Genomic DNA, 19,082 nt, shown 5'->3' with positions numbered 1-19,082 from the left:
GAGGGGGGGTGGTGTTGGTGGGCAGGGCCGCTTTTGGAATGAAACACTGCTCAGCATTCTAACAATTTGAACAATGGGCATTTTTTTGGGAGGCTCAGTTCCCTGAAAATATTGACCTGAATTTTCTGGTTTTCACACACATTTAAGATAGACACATTTTCTTCCTGCATGCCAAATTTGGTGAACTTTCATCCTTTTTTTGGAGAGTTCTTTGTCTGTGCTTACGGATAAATGGACAGACAAATACAAACAGACATTAAGCCTTTTAATATAATTCTTCCCAATATTCCATATGGTGGAAAGCACATTTCCTTTTGCCTGTCCTTTCATGTATTTCTTTGTATGTTTGTATGATTATTTGCTTATTAATGAATTAACTAATGTTACATAATAAAATAATCTGCAAAGTTGTGATAGTAGAAAAAGCATCACCGATGTTAGCATGGGGAGGAAATTTTAATGTAGTGTCAAATCAGAGAACAGATAGACATCCTTAGGATAAAACTACAAATAAGAGTGACCTGGAGTTACTGAACAATATTATGTGTAGGTCTTGTAGATACAGAATACTAAGAATACTGCACCCAACAGAGGTTATGCTTTTTTTTTTTCCAACCCCTTCAACACACTTTTCGTTTATTGGAATATATATTATTCTAGTTCCAAAAAACATTGGGGCTGATATCAATACAAGCTGAGCTCCTAAATTTAGGTCCTTAAGAGGGAGATTTAGCCAGTTACAATAGGGCAATAAAGTGCATTAAAGGGAATGTATCATGCAATAAACGTATATCATGCAATATAGCCCTATCACAGTGATATTATGCAATATTCATGATATTGTGCAATGATTGGGCCTGAAACCCACCCCTATTACAATAAGTTGCTTTGCATGGCATTTGTATGCATGAATTTTGCAAATCCATGCAAAGCAGCTCCTGCATACCTAATCCTAAGTAAATAAAATAATGCGGCTGACTTAGAAATTTGTCAACCACGTTATTTTATCTACACCTTTTTCAAAAACGTTATTCTATCACAGGAGTACCGAGACCCTACCGTGGGTCCCAATGCTTCCGGGATAGAATTAAAGGTCCCTGTGGCCCAACAAGGCTCCCCCTCACAAGTAAAAAAAAAAAAAGTCACTGAAGTAATTTTATATTTGTTTTCAGTAACTCAGTTACAAATGCCTATGTAAACTGGTACAGAATGCTGAAGAATATTAGTACTTGCCAATCTATCTCCTTATTGAATGCAGAATAGAAAATTATGACCAAAATTCTAAAACTTACTAGCAATATACAGGACACAAGAAATACTTTGATCAGCTGTATAAACAAGATGAGGAGTGCAGAATGGAGGTGGTTAAAGCATTTCTGGACAAAACTGAGCTCCCTCAGCTAAATACAGAGATTGTAGAGAGCTTAAAAGCACCCATTTCTGTGCTGGAAATTCAAAGAGTGATAGGAAATTTGCCTGCAGGTGAGACTCCAAGGGCCCAACCAATATCCTATTGATATTTACAAGAAGTGTGCGGCAATGCTTGCATTGTTGCTCAGAGAGCGATTTAATCATTTGAGAGAGAACCCAAAGGCGGTGGGCAAGCTGAATGAGGCAAACATTCTGCTGTGCAAACAGAAGGGAAATGAGACAGAGGTGGGTGCGTACAGACCAATATCAATCAATGCAGATATAAAAATATTGGCAGAAGTACTGCAACTTAGGCTGGAACACGTCATGCCAGAATCTGTCACTAACACTAGAACGCTTTTCAGCAGGGCCGGTGCGTCCCATTAGGCAAACTAGGCAGTCACCCAGGGCGCCAACCATTAAGGGGCGGCAAAGAGCAGCCATGTGGGGCCACGAGCGGGGCCTAACCCACTCGTGGCTGAGAGGAGTAGAGACTCAGCGGGCTGCGAGCAGTGCCCATCCTGCTCATAGCTGAGGAAAGCAGACACTCAGTGGGCCACAAGCGGCATGTCAGTGAATGAGGTTGGGGCTGGGACAGGGACGGGAGGGAGGAGGGGGCGGGCACAACACAGAAGGTTTGCCTAGGGCGCCTAACACCCTTGCACGGCCCTGCTTTTCAGCCTTATACACATACCAAAAATACGCACAATTACAGGGGCAGTGATACGCTAGATGCCAACAAGGCATTTGATCGCCTACAGCAGTGGTTCTCAACCCTGTCCTGGGGACCCCCCCAGCCAGTCGGGTTTTCAGGATATCCACAATGAATATGCATGAGAGAAAATTTGCATGTTATGGAGGCAGTGTATGCAAATTTTCTCTCATGCATATTCATTGTGGATATTCTGAAAACCCGACTGGCTGGGGGGGGGGGGGGGTCCCCAGGATAGGGTTGAGAACCACTGGCCTACAGTGACCTTATTTATTCAGTGCTGTAGAATGTTTTGGTTTCCCAGAGGAATTTAATAGGTGGATAAGGCCTATGTATACATTGTCCCAGGCATACGTATAGGTTAATGATTATTATGACACCTGCCCTTAATATCCAAAGTGGCACTAGGCAAGGATGCCCTCTATATCTCCTCTTTTATGTAACCTAGCGATCGAGCCCCTTGTTCAGAGGATTAGAAAATGCAAACACATTTCTAATGTTATATTATATATGACCCAGTTGGAGACTTCAGCGCCAACACTGATGACTTTGTTGGAGGACTGGAAAAAAAATATGTGGGCATATTGGATAACTTCACAAAATCTGAGCTGCTGCCCCTGGGAGGTAAGGCCATTGTCTCAAAGTGTTTGGTGCAGTTCAAAAAAGGGATAGAGGTTATCAGGGTCCTGGGTCTATGAGTGCCAAATAAATTTTAATTAACTCTTCAGGCTGAATTCTTCATCTTTACTGGTAAAAATTTGAAAGGACCTGAGCAACTGGGGTGATATCAATAATATATATATATGTATATATATTTAAACAGGCAGGGCATATTAACTTGCTTAAGATGTGCATCCTTGTTAGGCTTTTATATTAGATTTCAGTCTACTCTCTACAGGATCCCGCAGTCCAGTTTTGTCTCTCTAGTCAAATACGTACTTTTATTTGGCACAATGGGGTAGCATGAATTAGTAGAAACATGTTAAGCAGATCCAGATGTCAAGGGGTCGTGGGCTTACTAGATGCCATTATTGGGGTGCTTGCCTTGCATTTATCAGGGAGTGGTATGAGGAGAAAGTTTCGAATGCCTGGGTATAGCTGGCGAAGGCACAGGCAGAGAGACTAGAATTGCCATTGTTCTTAACCATGCCAAGTAATTCACTCATGGTCCAAAGGATTTCAAGGTATAATCCTATCTTGTCACATAAAATTTGGATCTAGCATAAAGCGTGTAAGCTTTTGGAGGTGGTCAAAGTGATGATATCACCATTTTCGCCCCTGGCAAAAAAACCCCCAAATATTTTATATTGTTCTTTTTTCCCAGATACGGGGAGATGAGAGCAATATGGGTTGCAGTTTAAATGGCAGATGTGGAAGGGAGATGGATGAATGGATGGATTGACCACTTTTTCTGAATTAAGAGACATATATAAAATTGATTCTGAAACTTGTCACAATTATTTACAAATCCGGAATGCCTTGGAAAAATATAGTAGCAAAAGATGGAATCTTATGTATTCTAAAACTTTGGAAAGATTTGTGAATGCTTTAGGAATCGGGGTAAAACTATAGCATACATTTATAGTTGTTTAATAGCAGGAACCTAATAAAATTCAGAGTCTTATAAGTGCATAGAACACTGAGCTGCAGGTCTCAGTGGATGATACAGACTGGGAAGCTTTATGACAAGTGACTTATCCGGTTGCCATATGTGCAAGAAAAGTCGAGCTGATGATATGATTGCTCCACCACACTTACAGATATCCTGAATTCTTTACTGCATTATCCAGAACGGCCACACCAGTGATTGGGGGGGGGGGGGGGGGGGGGGTCTTGATGGGTCACATCTGCACATGTGGTGGACTTGTCTCAGCGTCAGTCAGTTCTGGGGAGAAATAGAAATAGATTGGGCTGTTAAAAGACATTTTTCACTCATTCCAACTTTATGTCTTACTGTGATTCTGGGGGGATGTCGGGGATGGGGTTAATGGTGATGATAAAATTCTCATTACTCATTCTATACATGCAGCTACACATACAATTGCTTTACAATGGGAAAAGTCTCCATATGTGACACATGGGAGGAAACAGCCATTTCAAAAAGCACTGATTGAAAAGATCACTCATAAACTTTCAGGTGAATTTTCAAAGGAGTGATGCATGTAAATGTAACATGCTATCACAGCAATCAGCAATTTTCTAGAGCCATTTACCCGTGTTATGTGCACCTAACGCAGGTAAAACCTATTGACAATTCAATGGCATGTATTGTAGCAATTTTCAAAAGCTCACTTATGTGGGTAAAGTGCATTTACATGTGTAAACCCCAGTTTTAAGCATGTAAATGTTTTTGAAAATCAGTCCCTTAGAGAGCAGAGGGATAAATATGAGTGAATTCGGTGCAGATACTGGAATTATATATACAGTATTGGGCGAAGGGGGAAGGAGCCCTGTAAAAGTGACTAGACATTAGGGGCTTAAATGTATCAGATATTATGAAAACCCCATATTATGAAAACCCAATTGTATTGTACAATGTCTGTGAATAACATATGTAATATTTTTGTTTCTTACGCTTGTTAAATAAAATGTTTTAAAAACAAAATTATGACCAAATTTCTAGCAAAGTGAGTGGAGAGATTTGATAGGATTTTTTAATACATAGGGAGGGTAATTTTAAAATTGTGCAGACAGAGATAATTTACCCCACATTTTCAAAGCAAACATATGTATAGAAACTTGTTTTGAAAATCCCCACAGAAGTATGCTGGTATGCGAAGAAACTCCCTGCACATAGTTATGCCTCCTCTGTCAAGAGTGTAAATCAGGAAATATCCAGGTAAATCTCACTTCTCAAGCATTTTTAGACCACTTCTCATTCTGTCTATTCCTGCAAGGGTGTCCACTCTGTTGCCGATCTTTGTGTGATTCACAAAAGGGTAACCTTTTCCTTCCAGCCCGTCTGCACTGTCCCTCACAAAGATGTTGAACAAAGCTGGCCACCGATCAGAGTCTGGTTAAGACACAGGTGTAACAGGCTTATGTCATCAACAGTTTTAAAGAAAGGAACATAAATCAAACAACCTATGCTTCCTGTTTTACAATCATGCAAGAGAGCAAACTCACAGATCGATACTGTAACGTGCGGTTGAAGATTTCCCGTCCGTAACACGCTGTGGGCGCACAATTCCGACGCGTAAGGCGATCCTGCGATACAGTCTCCAGTTTCACGCGTCCTTAGCGCTTCTTAAAACAGACGCATAACCCTTTCCGCACCCAGCATGTATATGATATGTAAATGAACAAATTAGCTGTTTAATGAAGGAATTAGCTATTCCCCTCCGATACTGTGACGCTCGCTCAGATTATCTCCTTAGTAACCCGCTATTTTGCCGCGGCCTTAACGTGTTAGTTTACCGCCTACCCTCTACTAGGTGTTAGTGTGGTGTTCGAACAGCTACATAGCGGAATGTACCATGGATGACCTCTATATATATATATATATATATATATATATATATATATATATATATATATATATATATATATATATATATATATATATATTTGCAGCGTAAAGTGTAAAAAAACAAAAATATGTATAAATACCTGTCACTTTCCTGTCACTTTCTGAATCCCCCAGGCGTGCGGTCATCCAGGCGGCGGCGGGAGCCGGCAGGCGGGTGGGCGCGTGTTGGGTCCAGGCGGCCGGCGGGCGGGAGGGTGCCCGTTCATCCAGGCGGCGGTGTGGGCCGGCGGGCGGGTGTTCGATCCAGGCCGCGGGCGGGTGGGTGCCCGTTCATCCGGGCGGCGGCGGGGGCGGGTGGGCGCACGTTGGTTTCAGGCGGCCGGTGGGTGGGTGGGTGCGTGTTCGATCCAGGCCGCGGTCGGCTCCCTCTGCCTGGATGAATGCACGGCCCCCGCCGGCAGTGAATGAATGCCCATGCGATTTCGGTGCTCAAGGCGTGACGTCACGATGCTTGACGTCACGGCATGTGACTGCCTTGAGCGCCGAAATCGCACGGGCATTCGTTCACTGCCGGCGGGGGCCGTGCATTCATCCAGGCAGAGGGAGCCGGAGGCCGCTTTCACCGCCGGCTCCCTCTGCCTGGATGAATGCACGCCCGCTCCGGCCGCGGCCTGAACACGCGCCCACCCGCCCGCCGGCCGCCTGAAACCAACGTGCGCCCACCCGCCCCCCAGCTCCCGCCGCCGCCGCCGCCGCTGCCCGGATGAATGGGCGCCCACCCGCCCGCGGCCTGGATCGAACACCCGCCCGCCGGCCCACACCGCCGCCTTCTTCGAACGCGCGCCCACCCGCCCGCCGGTTCCCGCCGCCGCCTGGATCCAACACGCGCCTGCCGGCTCCCACCGCCGCCACCACCTGGATGAACGGGCGCCCATCCGCCCGCCGGCTCCTGCCACCGCCTCGATGACCGCACGCCTGGGGGATTCGGAAAGTGACAGGAAAGTGACAGGTATTTATACATATATATAAACAACTTACGCTGCAATGTTAATATGGAGGTCGTCCATGGTTTTTTACACTTTACTCCCTTTGGTTTTACCCCCATTTTTTACACTTTATTCCCGTTTTAATTTTCGCCCTGCGCCTTGCTTCGGGAGGGGGGGAGAACCATCCACTTCCTGGTGCCTGTCATTTCAAATGTCATTTGAAATGACAGGTACCAGCGCACCCAGGATACTGTATAGGCGCTCTATACAGTAAAATGGGTTGCGCGGGCCTAGCGCTTGCCTAACGCTTCGCAGACGCGGCATGCATTTGCATGCAATTTGAAGAGAGTATCGAGTGGTAGGTGAAGAGAACTGTGCGTGCGGGGAACGAGGGTGCGCCCGGCACTGCCGCACTGTTTCTACCGCGGCCTTAGAGTATCGATCTGTTACTGGGCAAGCAAAGGGGCTGACGCAAACATTTCCGCGGAAAGCGGGCGCTGACTTTTCCGCGCCCGCTTTCTTAACGCACGCATGGCACCTGCAAGGGGGGGGGGGGGGGCGCCATGCAATATTTAAATTAGGGGGTCACGCTAGGAAGGAGGCGCTAGGGTTGCCTCAAGGCAGGCGTTAATATTTGAGCGATAAATGTGCATCTGAGACGCACATTTATCTTTTTGCATTCGGAGTGAATGAGTAACAGGCTCATTCATGTGCATTTACATGAGATGAGCGCTATCTCATTCACACCGCATCGGACGCGCATTAAATAGGCGCTAATCCCCTTATTGCATTAGGGGGTGGATTAGCGCCTATTTAACCCGCATCTGACAGCGGGTTAAACAGTGTGCTCGGCTGAGCGCACTGTATTGCATCGGGCCCCTAAGGTGAGGTGCAAACAGCTTGACAGAATTAAGTGCAGCCCTCTTCAGACCCAGCCTTAAGTAAAGGGAAAACGTAGTAACAGCAGAGATCTCTCTCTGCTGCCTGGAACTTAAAAAAACAGATGATCTACAAGGGTGGGCCTATCCTCAGGCCAATAAGTCTTTGGCTGAGCGTAAACCAGCCACCAGTACCTGAAAAGTAACAGCACTGCTGTTTCCCCAAAGCTCCACCTTAAGCATAGCTCACCTGGGAAGGCTTCAGCCTAGCAGTGCCAGGGGGCAGTGGTTTAAGACCCCACAGGTCTTACAGGGACCAATTCCTAGGACACTCCACTATTCACTTCTTTCTCCTCAGACTAAATTCTATTTGCTACTACTCTCTGTTGTCTAATGTCTATCACTTAACCAGTTTCTAATCTGGTTCACCACCCCCAGGCTGCTCAGTTTATGAGCCTTCTATACGGGACAGTATTGAAAGCTTTGCTAAAACCCAAGTAAACCACATCTAGTGCATGTCCTTGATCTATTTATCTGCTTACTCAATCAAAACAAGTCAGATTCATTTGACATGATCTCCCTCTGGTAAAGTCAAGCTATCTTGCAGCTTGCAAGCCGCTGGCTTATAGATACTCCACTATCCTTTCTTTCAGTAAAGTCTCCATTAATTTTCAGAACATCAAGGTCAGACTAACTGGCCTGTAGTTTCCAATCTCTGTTTCCACTTTTATGAAGAGGGACAACATCTGCCCTTCCCCAGTCACATGGGACCACCCCATGTGCAAAGATCTATTGAACAAATCCTTCAGCAGACTTACCAGAACTCTCTCTATCCGGCCCCATGGCTTTATCCATCTTCCCTCCTTCGAGGTAAGAAGAGACGGGATATGACAGAAACATTCAAATACCTCAAAGGTATAAATCGGGCCCAACGAACAGACCTTTTTTCAGTGGAAAGAATGTTCTAGAACAAAAGATCATTTTATGTGACTGAAGAACACCATTAGAAAATATTTTTCACACAAAGGGTTATGGGTGCATGGAACCAGGAGCATCACTGGGCTGCACAGAACCGCAGACAGCTGGGAAGAGGGATCTCCCCCCTCCACTACCACAGCTGACTGGGGCGGAGGCACCTTCCTGATGTCACAAGCAGCCCGGAGGGGGGGGGGTGGGGTCCTCTCTGATGACGTGATCAGCTCCTGGGGCCGGTCCCCTTCCAATTATGCAGCTGCGCAGGCTCAGGCAATGACGGTGGCATGGTACCTCCCTCCCTCCCCCCTTGCCCAGCTCAAAGAGGCCACCTGTTTTGCCCATCCTTTCCAATGGCCCTGAATGGAACAGCTTCTAGTGGAGGGGAAAACAGCGGCAGAATTCAAGAAAGCCCGGGATAGGCACGGAGGATCCCTAGTTGCAAAGAAGGGAAGGGAATTTTTTTATTTATTTTATTTATGTATTTATTTAACATTTTTTCTATACCGACCTTCATGGTTAAAAGACCATATCAGATCGGTTTACATCGAACTGGGGACTGAACCAAAGACAATCGTATAAAACAGGAAAAAACAAGTTGCAATCAACAAGGAAAATAAACTTGGAGGCATAGACTGCTGGAAGAAAAAAGGCCTAGGAACGCAATAAACAAGTATAAACGATAGGTGGGTCAGGGGAGGATCTTATTGGAAACTTCAAGGAGGTACGGAGATCCATAAAATCTCGGCTAATGTGTATCAGGGGGATCGGGAATGCGGGAAATCAAACAAACTGGCATCTACGGCACCGCACCAGGAACGAAACTGGACTCGATGAGCCTTACAGGTCTTATTTGCCATCATATGTCTAAATGTAGTAGAGAGAAAAGCTCTCTGTTACATTACTGCACTAGTTTGTGTGTTTTGGCTTCTGCTGCCTCTTAGTGTTCATGGAGGTAATTTACAGAACTTTTCAGGCTGACTCCTGCGACATACCGGGCACTGTGGTAAAACGTGCAGTTGCCTCTGTCTGCGTGTGTGCATGGCCGCTCTGTTACCGGCAGCTGACATTGTTATTTCATACTTTGAAGTGCCTGAAAAAGTGGAATATAAATCAAATAAACAAACAATGAACTCTTGACTAAACTGTAAGCTCCATGGAACAGGGAAAGTCTTTCTTATACGTATCTGTACAGAACTGTACTTCAGAAATGGTAAATAATAGCAGTAAGGTAGTCAGGGGTCCTCTTTTCTACCGGAAGGTCATCTTTCTCTGCCCCCCCCCCCCCCCCGGTCCGGGAGTCTGGCACCCCTGTCCTCCTGCCCGGCAGGAAAAAAAAAATTGCTCCTGGGCACAGCAGACTGCAGGAATGAGTGGGAAGAGCAGGAGTCAGCAGGGCAACGCGGGACACCAGCAGCCGCTGGGAAAGCTCGGTGGATGTGAAGGTGAAAACAAACTTAGTTTCACAGGAAAGGCAGAGCTGAGTGTGGCAGGGACCGTAACTGAGTGGGGAGGGGCGGTCACAGCTTACAAGCAGCAGTGTCCATGTGCCTGAAGAAGCCAGCCTGAGCTCAGAGGAGAGGAGTAGCCACAGGCAGTGAGTGTGTGGGAGAGTGGGGGTTGGGGGGAGGGAGGAAGGTGGCTGCTGCAGCCAGTGCAAGATGTTTCAGGCCGATACTGGAAAGTGCGCTCAGCCGAGCGCGCCGTTTAACACGGGTCGGACACGCGTTTGGGATGCGCGTCCACGACCCCTTATACAATAAGGGGTTTAGCGCGTCCATAATGCTCGTCCAAACCCCACCGAAACTAATAGCGCTCATCACATGCAAATGCATTTTGATGAGGCTATTAGTCATTCGCCCCCAGATACTGTAAAAAACAAATTTGAGCACCCGATCCGCTCATTTTACGCTCAGAAATTAACCCTCCCTTGGGTGGGTGTTAATTTCTGAGCAGCCCGAAAAATGTGTACAGGAAAGCAGAAAATATTGCTTTTCTGTACACCCTCTTGACTTCGTATTGTGGTGAGATTAAGGCGGAAGACCAAAGGTTAAAAAAAATGTTTATTTAAGTGTGCGGAAGGCGCTTTTTTTAGCGTATCCGTACTGTATCGGCCTGTTTGTGTGATGCAGCTGTACGCCTGCTGGGGAGTGGTGTGGACTGAGTACATGAGGAACAGCACAACGGAAGAGTTTATGTGCCTGTGTGTCAAAGAGCAAGTGAGTGTATGTCAGAGGGAGAGGCACGACTCTCCCTCCCGCTCCTCACTGCCTGGCAGCTCCTCCTCCCAATCTCTCTCTTGCCTCTCCCTCTGACATACACTCACTTGCTCTTTGACACACAGGCACATAAACTCTTCCTTGAGGTTCAGGAACCTCATGTCCAGGGACATGAGGTTCCTGAACCTCATGTCCCTGGACATGAGGTTCAGGAACCTGGCGCTGAGCAGGAGAGAGAGAGAGAGGAATTTGGATTTGGGGCAAGAGAGGAAGGGAAATAGGGATGGTCTTGGACATTTTGGGGCCTATTTTGTGTAAATTAAAACAGCGTAAAATTTGGAACTCACGTGTTTCAGAATACTCAGACTCAAACGATGCACACAATGCCTGAGGCATCAGCTCCATAGGCAGCTGGACGTAATTGATATCTTGTAAAGTTGAGGAAAAAAATCCCAGTTTGTCTTCCAATATGCAGCAGCTGTATCTTTGTTATTATTACAACGACAAATTGGTATTTATAACTACCATCATTACATAATTTTGTGTTTATTTTCTGGGGCATTGATTAATATAGACCACAGCTGAGAGTGCTCACACAGACGCAGTCCCCATGTTAACCCTCTGTTAGGCCTACTGCTCTACAGAGGTTTCCCAGTTCAAAATATAGTATAAAATACAGACTTAAGTAAATATAAAGTCAGCAAAGCAAGGCTTACTGTTCTACAATCCAGGAAAACTACATATTAATAAATGACAGTAACAGCAACAATACAGCATCTGAAACAGTCAGTCTGTGAAAGTAAGGGCTGCTAGGCCTACAATTAGATAATAACCAAGGGGTCGATTTTAAAACAAGCGCGCGGGTGTCCATGTGTGCGCAGTTCCCGGCGCGCGCGCACAGGGACGCGGTGATTTAATAACATGCACGCATTGCCAGGTGCTTGTTATAAAATACGGTTCTCACACGCACATGCGTGCCGAATTTTAATATCCCCGCGCGCATGTGCAGGCGGGTCAGGACTCGCGTGCGGGGGGGGGGGGGATTTTAAAAACCAACGCACAGCGACACGAGTAGGCCTTCCCCAGTTCCCTCTCAGTCTGCTCCAATTAAGGAGCAGACCTGGAGGGAACTTTCCTATCCCCCTAACTACCCTTCCTACCTTTTCCCCTCTCCTGCCCGACCCCTAACCCCTACCTAGCTTGTTTAATTTTTTTTTTGTTTTAATACTTACTGCTCCTTCGGAGCAGAAGTAACTTCTGCGCGTTGGCCAGCTACTGGTGCTCGCTTCCCTGGGACAGGGCCTAATGGCTGCTGTCCCGGTTGGCCCCCGCCCCACCCCTCCCTGCCCAGACCTCATCCCCGGCTTGTCCCTTTTTCGCTGGCCCGGCACTTCTGTGCGAAACGGGAGATACGCGCATGGCCAGGCCATTTCTAAAATGCGCTCGGTGCACACACGGCCTGGCCATGCAGGTATCCCCCGGATTTTAAACGCACGGGCCATTGAAAGTTTGGTCTCAAATGCGGAGGTACAAAAAGACCTGAGTCTAATATATTACAAACTTTCAAATAGAAAAACACTCACACAATACTATTCCCAAATACTATTAATTTTAATTATTAAAATGTATTATTTATAGGCATTTTTTACATAATGGTACAAATTACATACTCCCCACAAATCTAAACATAAAAACATTACCTTACCCACATATAAGATATATCAGCATGCACGATACAATATGCTGAAAAAGCATGTACAAAACATGTACTAACATACAATATATATATAACACTTTACCCACACATATAAATAGAACATTCACAAGTCATACCAAACATCAAAATATTCCACAACAAAATACTATTACAGCTCTGAATTTCAAATCATTTAAAACATGTAAGAGAATATTCCCAAATTTCACAAAAATATATAGATCAAACTTATGCTAATGGCTCCAAATTCATTTATACGAATGGTGTGATATGGTCGAAAAAGACTTTGTTAAACAACCGAATCATTTTTTTTTCCTGTACAACGGGACATTCAATTATTTCCCTTATATTTTATTATATGAGATGAAACAATCATATGCTCCCTACATAGGACCCATGTTTCACCGTCCTCAACGGCTTCTTCAGGATGACTCTTTTTCAAAATGGCGCTGACCTGACCTTGCCCCAGCCATGTGACTGGGAGGGGGCTGCAGGGGCCGGGGGCTATTTTAATGTTCGACTCTGGGGGAACTGCGTGGCTACATTTTCCACATTTTTTGTAGTTTAGGGGAGTCAGGGCCACTTCATGTGATGACCCCGGGTTGAACTGGGGGTCAAACTGACCCCTGCTCGATCTTTTATCAAGCTGTGGCAATTTTTTGGGCTGGCACTTTAAATGTGAGGCTGGAGCCTCAGGAAACACATTAGGGTTCCGGGGCTCCTGCCTCACATTTATCGCATTTGAAATAGGTGTTATTATTTTATTGCAGCTGACTGTCTTCTCGGTTGGCCGCGATAAAATATTTTCATAGGATTGCATTATTCATGCATGCAAATCTCATACAAAGAAGGTCATTGTAATAGGGGAGGGTAGAAGGGCGGGGACATGGAAAATATTGCATATATTGCCACAATAGAGCTTTATCGCACGATAAACGCTGTTTAACATGTGATAGAGCACTACTGTGTTTTATGCATCTCTCAGTAAGTTTGTACCTGAGGTCATTTTTATGTTTAAATATCTTTATTGAGTTTCACAAAATACAAACATTGCCAATAATCAAACAGATAAACCACCATGAGCATATAAGAACGGCAAAGCAGTCCCTTAATCTCACTAAGCCCCCCTTCCCTCTCACCCCTCTACTGATGGGGAAAAAGATAACAGTAACAAACAAAAATGAAGAGCAGACTTCAGGCCAAAACAAGGGAAACAGAACCTAAAAAAAAGTAAAGAAAATTAATGAACAGCGGGTAATGACAAATCGTTGAGTATTAAACTGTGGGCTCTATGAGGCAGAGATTGAACATAAGCAGCCCAGATGGAGAGAGAGGGTCAAGATTCACAGGCGATATCTCTGCCACCTTCTCAGTCAAACACAAGAGGTGAAGTTGATTTTTCCAGTAGGTCAGATTAGGGGAATCCAGTCCCACCCAGGAGTAAAGAATGGATTTCTTGGCTACCAATAGGGCCTTCCGAATCCACAGCTGCTTATATTTCTGCCCTAGGGCTACGTACTCACGCAAATGGTCAAATAAAAGAGCAGGAGCCTGAAAAGGCAGCTGTACCCCCAGTCACTTGAAAAATATAGGTGACAACTGCGTGCCAAAAAGCCTGGACCCCAGGGCAACCCCAGAACTTATGCCCCAGTGTGCCCGGTGATAAATGGCATTTCTCACATATGGGGGAAGGGGTGAGATTAAGACGGTGAGCCCATATCTAGGAGTAATGATAACAAGTGAGGGTTTCCCTAAGATCCTGGTCACAGACAATCGTTGGAATGCGCTTGAAGCAGAAAGCATATTGCACTGCATTCATATCTAAAGGAATTTCCCCCTGCCACTGTGATAGAAATCCCTCAAAATTCAAAGGGGGCTTCAGGCGTAGGAGAAATAGAAATAGGGAAGGGATTTTCCATGTCGAGGATGTCGGAAAGAGATTCTCGCTGAACACTACTCTAATCGTGGACCTTCAAGGAGTGAATATAGCTTCGTATTTGATAATAGGCAAAAAGGTGCGTACCAGGCAAGTCAAATTCCTCACAAAGAGCAGGAAAAGTTTTGAAACTTCCCTCCTCCGTAAAGAATTGTCCCATCCATTTCAATCCATTAGAGGCCCAGTGGGAGAAAATGTTACTGGTGAGGCCTGGAACAAAATTAGGATTGCCACAAATGGGGATAAATTGAGATATCGTATGTTCTAAATTTAGGGCCTTGCAAAGATATCGCCACACATGAAGAAGAGGAAAATAGAGCAGACTTTTCTTTAACAGGGGTGTGGCCAGCCATGGTACAACATGTAGAAAGTAACAAAGATTAAACCCAGGAGATAAAAGCGATTGTTCAAAAGCAAGAGGTATGAAGAAGGATGTTTCCAGCATCCAGTCAGCCACGTGGTGTAAATTACATGCTATATTATATAATTTCAAATTCATGAGTCCTAATCCTCCACCATCTTTCCTACGATGAAGAACCGACCACCAGAGACGGGGCCGCTTGTTCTGCCAAATAAAACGGTGTATCAAGTAGTCTTTGTGCACCAGATACCGATTTGTATAGGCACAGGGAAGGGTTTGAAATAGATAGAGCCATCTGGGCAGGAGAATCATTTGTACTCGACCCGAAAACGAAATCGGGAAAGTCTGCCATAGTGTGAGAGTCCGTTGGGTCATATGGAAAAGACAAGCAAAATTAACCTTTCTAGGTGAGATAGGTCTGTAGTTAGTATAACACCAAGATAGGAAAAAGATTCAGAGACCCATTTCATCAGAAAGTCACCAACTCACGTCTGCCGGATGACGGGGGCGATTGGCAGGGCTTCACATTTATCCAGGTTAAGTTTAAAGCCCGCCACACGGCCATAGTCTGCTACTTCTGATAGCTGGTATGGACCGCTGCAGGTCAGAAACATGTAGCAAAATATCATCTGCAAAAACAGACAATTTAAAAAACATGCCCGAGGGATGCCCGCATTATCCAGGTTAGTCCTAAGCCAATACAAGAAAGGTTCCAGTGCTAGAATGAAGAGCAAGGGCGATAATGGGCAACCCTGGCGGGTGCCTCTCTCTAACAAGAACTCCTCAGACTTACACCCATTAACAAATACAAAGGCTCGGGTCTCCTGATAGAGACCTCTTGCAGAAAGAACCCCGAGATACCAAAAGTTTCAAGCGTTTGAAACATAAAATCCCATTCTAAACAATCGAATGCTTTTTCTGCATCTAAACTTAAAAGCAATGAGGGCACATCCTTATGCTGATTACGGGCCAAAGGCACGAGGATTTTCTGAATGTTAGTAACGATATTACGCTTCGGGACAAACCCAATTTGTTCAGCTCCCACCAAATCAGGTAAGAATTTGCCCAGGCGTGTGGCCATAATCTTTGCAAGGAGTTTAACATCAAAATTGATAAGAGAGATGATTGGTAGGAAGCTGGAATAGTAGGGTTGTGGCCCTCTTTAGGTATAACAGTAATCATAGCCGAGTTGGGAGAAAGCGGGAATGCATCTCACCCACTGTACCAACCAAGTCTGGGGCCAAGGAGTTTAACATCAAAATTGATAAGAGAGATGATTGGTAGGAAGCTGGAATAGTAGGGTTGCGGCCCTCTTTAGGTATAACAATAATCATAGCCGAGTTGGGAGAAAGTGGGAATGCATCTCACCCACTGTACCAACCAAGTCTGGGGCCAATAACTTATAAAATTCAGCAGGAAACCTATTGGGTCCTGGGGTCTTCAGCAGTTTGGCTGACAATTTCATCTAATAGCTCCTGAAAATGAATAGGACTATTAAGTGTCTGCAGCTGGGATTCAGAGACACTAGGGAGACCCACCTTGCCCAAATAAGTTTGGACATCACCCACTGGGCTAGGGACAGACATATACAAGTGTCGATAAAAATCTTTAAAAATAATACAAATAGCAGGGCCTGAGCTGACCAATTGGCCAGTAGCATTACGTAAAGTGGCCAACCAACGAGTGTCTTTTTCGTGATATGTTAGAGTTGCCAGGGTCCTGCCCACTTTGTTCCCACACAGAAAGAACCGTCCCTTATAGTACATCAGTCCCTTCTTCACCCACTGGTGTAGAAGAGTGTTCAAAGTAGCTTGCATATCAAAGAAACTTTTCCGCTGAGTGGCCGTAGGATGAATATCATACCGCCGCTTGGTGGCATACAATTGTTTTTCTATAGCAAGAATTTCTGATGAAAACACCCTCTTTTTGTCAGCCACAAAAGAAATAATATCCCCTCTCAACACAGCTTTCGCAGTCTCCCAAAATAAAACCAGGGAGTCTACACGGGCAGAATTGAAGGAAGAATAGTTTTGCCATTTCTGCTTTAGATAAGCGCGAAATTGCTGATCCTTGTAAAGAAATTTCCGGAAAAGCCAGAGGCAACCAGAGGAAGCAGGCCTAAAGCCTTCTAAGTCGAGCCAAACTGGTGCATGGTCAGAAATAATGATTGGGCCAATCTGAGAGTCTTGCACCTTGTATATATTACCTGACTTTGGTAAGACGCTTCTCTGCTACAAGACACACAAGGATTTCACAAGTAATTTAGTTGAAGCAAATATAAATGTATTATTGCATATCCTTGGGAGACACAGAGAGCCAGACCTTCAACACAGGGGAAAGCACTACAGCCTGTCTCTCTCAGTATCTTGTAAGAGCTGTATTATATAGGTTTAAACCATACAGAGAATGCCTGTGAGCCTATGGTGATAATCACTTACGCAATATGACAGTGAAATAAACTACTTTAACCTGAAAACACTCCCCACCCACATTGAGGTCCCTTTGTTACTTAGCCTTGCTTTTGACAGACGTGTTCTGCTTTTTCTGAATGTCCTTTGTCCTCGATCATTTCATCTCCAGGGGGCAGGGAGAAACTCTGATATCAGTTGAGCCTCTCAGTTGATTACAGATAATCCAAGAATGTGATCTGGAATGTGGCCTCAGCCATTTGCTATCTGTAATCTCATGACCTTTGAGCATAGGCTTTGCAGAGCCTAAAGGTATTCCAGATGTCTTCCAAAGTCTTGAATCAGAGGTCAGTTAAAGGTTTTAGTTGCAAGCAGGCCACAGACAATGAAGGATTCTGGGAGCTGAGTGAGCAATAGTCTTAGCATTAGTCTCCATATTAGACTGTCCATATATCAACCTTAGAAAACATGTCTCTGTCAACCAAAAGGTAGTCGATACGAGACTGTGTGGCATGGGCACGAGCGATATGAGTAAATTCCTTGTCAAGGGGATGGAACACCTGCCAACTATCTATCAAATCAAGAGCAGAGCACACATCGGGCAGCCCTTTTAAGGAAGTTGGTAGGGACAGCAGAGGAGGAGGAGACTGTGACCTATCCAAGCTAGCACCTCCAACACAATTAAAATCCCCCCCCCCCGAATCAGGGGGATATGAAGGAAACGCACAAGTATTTTGGCGAGGTGTTGAAAAAATGCATGTTACAGAGCACCAATGGTTTCCCACCTAAAGTTCCCTCAAGTACAACATAATGGCCTTCTGGATCAGCAATCACACGCGTGTCCAGAAAAGGAACAGACTTCCAATTAAAATTGCCACCCCCGCTTTCCCGGATGGAACATGAGCAGCAAAGACCTTGCCAACCCATTGATGACATAGTTTCTGATGTTCTGATTGGGAGAGGCGTGTCTCCTGAAGCATCACAATCTGTGTTTGCCAGCGCTGCAGAGCTTGTAAAACCTTAAAACGTTTAGTAACACAGCCTAGGCCGCAGACATTACAAGTAATGCAATGTGTAGGTTGAGTCAGGTAAAAACAAATATAAAAACTGAACCAAGATTACCATAACGAATATAATCTGAAGCAGGGCCCGCCTAGGCCCAGCCTCCCATAAAGCAATGATGGTTGGTTGTAAAGAATTAATCAAAATATAAAAATTCCCTCAAACGGCCTGTATCTACCCCGACCCTCCCCACATTCCATCTACCATATACCCTAGGTATCAAATAACACACAACCTGTGTTAGTTGATACCCTGTTCTCACACCACGTTTGATTGTTTTGCCTTTAAACATGTACCACTTATGTATTTGTATTTATAATTAAAAAGCTTGTTGCTAATAAGTATTGACCAGTGTACATTGTTTGCCACACATTATTTATGTTTCATTTTCTCTATATGTGTGAGCTGCTTACTCCGCCCTCCCCATGTGCTTTCGACAAATAAAATCATGCCAGAAGTTGTGATCGCTCGCTGAGCCATCGGGGTCTGATGTCTTTTAACTTAGATTGGAAAAAGGCAATAGCTTCTGCTGCTGCTTCAAAAAGATGAACTTGATTGTCATAGGAGACCTGGAGCCACGATGGATATTGCAGGGTGAAGCAGATCTGATGGCGTGCTAGTGTAGAACACAAGGGTGCAAAAGCGGGTCATCTGGCCGAAATTGCTGGGGAGTAATCCAGAAAGAATTAAATCTTCCAGCCTTTGTAGTCAATGGCACAGTGCTGTTTAAACAAATGCAGGACTTCTTCCTCATGGTGGTAGTTCAGTATTTTAGCCAGGATCGGGCGCGGCCTATTAGGATCAATAGACCAATTACCCACCTGGTGCACCCGCTCCACACGGAGGTCAGCAAGAGAGGCCGGTGAATCAAAAGCCCGCGGCAGCCATGTTTCAAAAAAAGAGCGCAAATGTCACTCATTCAGCGACTCAGGGAAGCCTATAATCCGGAGATTGC

The sequence above is a fragment of the Rhinatrema bivittatum genome, chromosome 3 (assembly GCF_901001135.1).
Source record: "Rhinatrema bivittatum chromosome 3, aRhiBiv1.1, whole genome shotgun sequence".
Taxonomy (NCBI): domain Eukaryota; kingdom Metazoa; phylum Chordata; class Amphibia; order Gymnophiona; family Rhinatrematidae; genus Rhinatrema; species Rhinatrema bivittatum.
The sequence above is the reverse complement of the archived record's forward strand: the minus strand, read 5'-3'. Positions refer to the sequence as shown.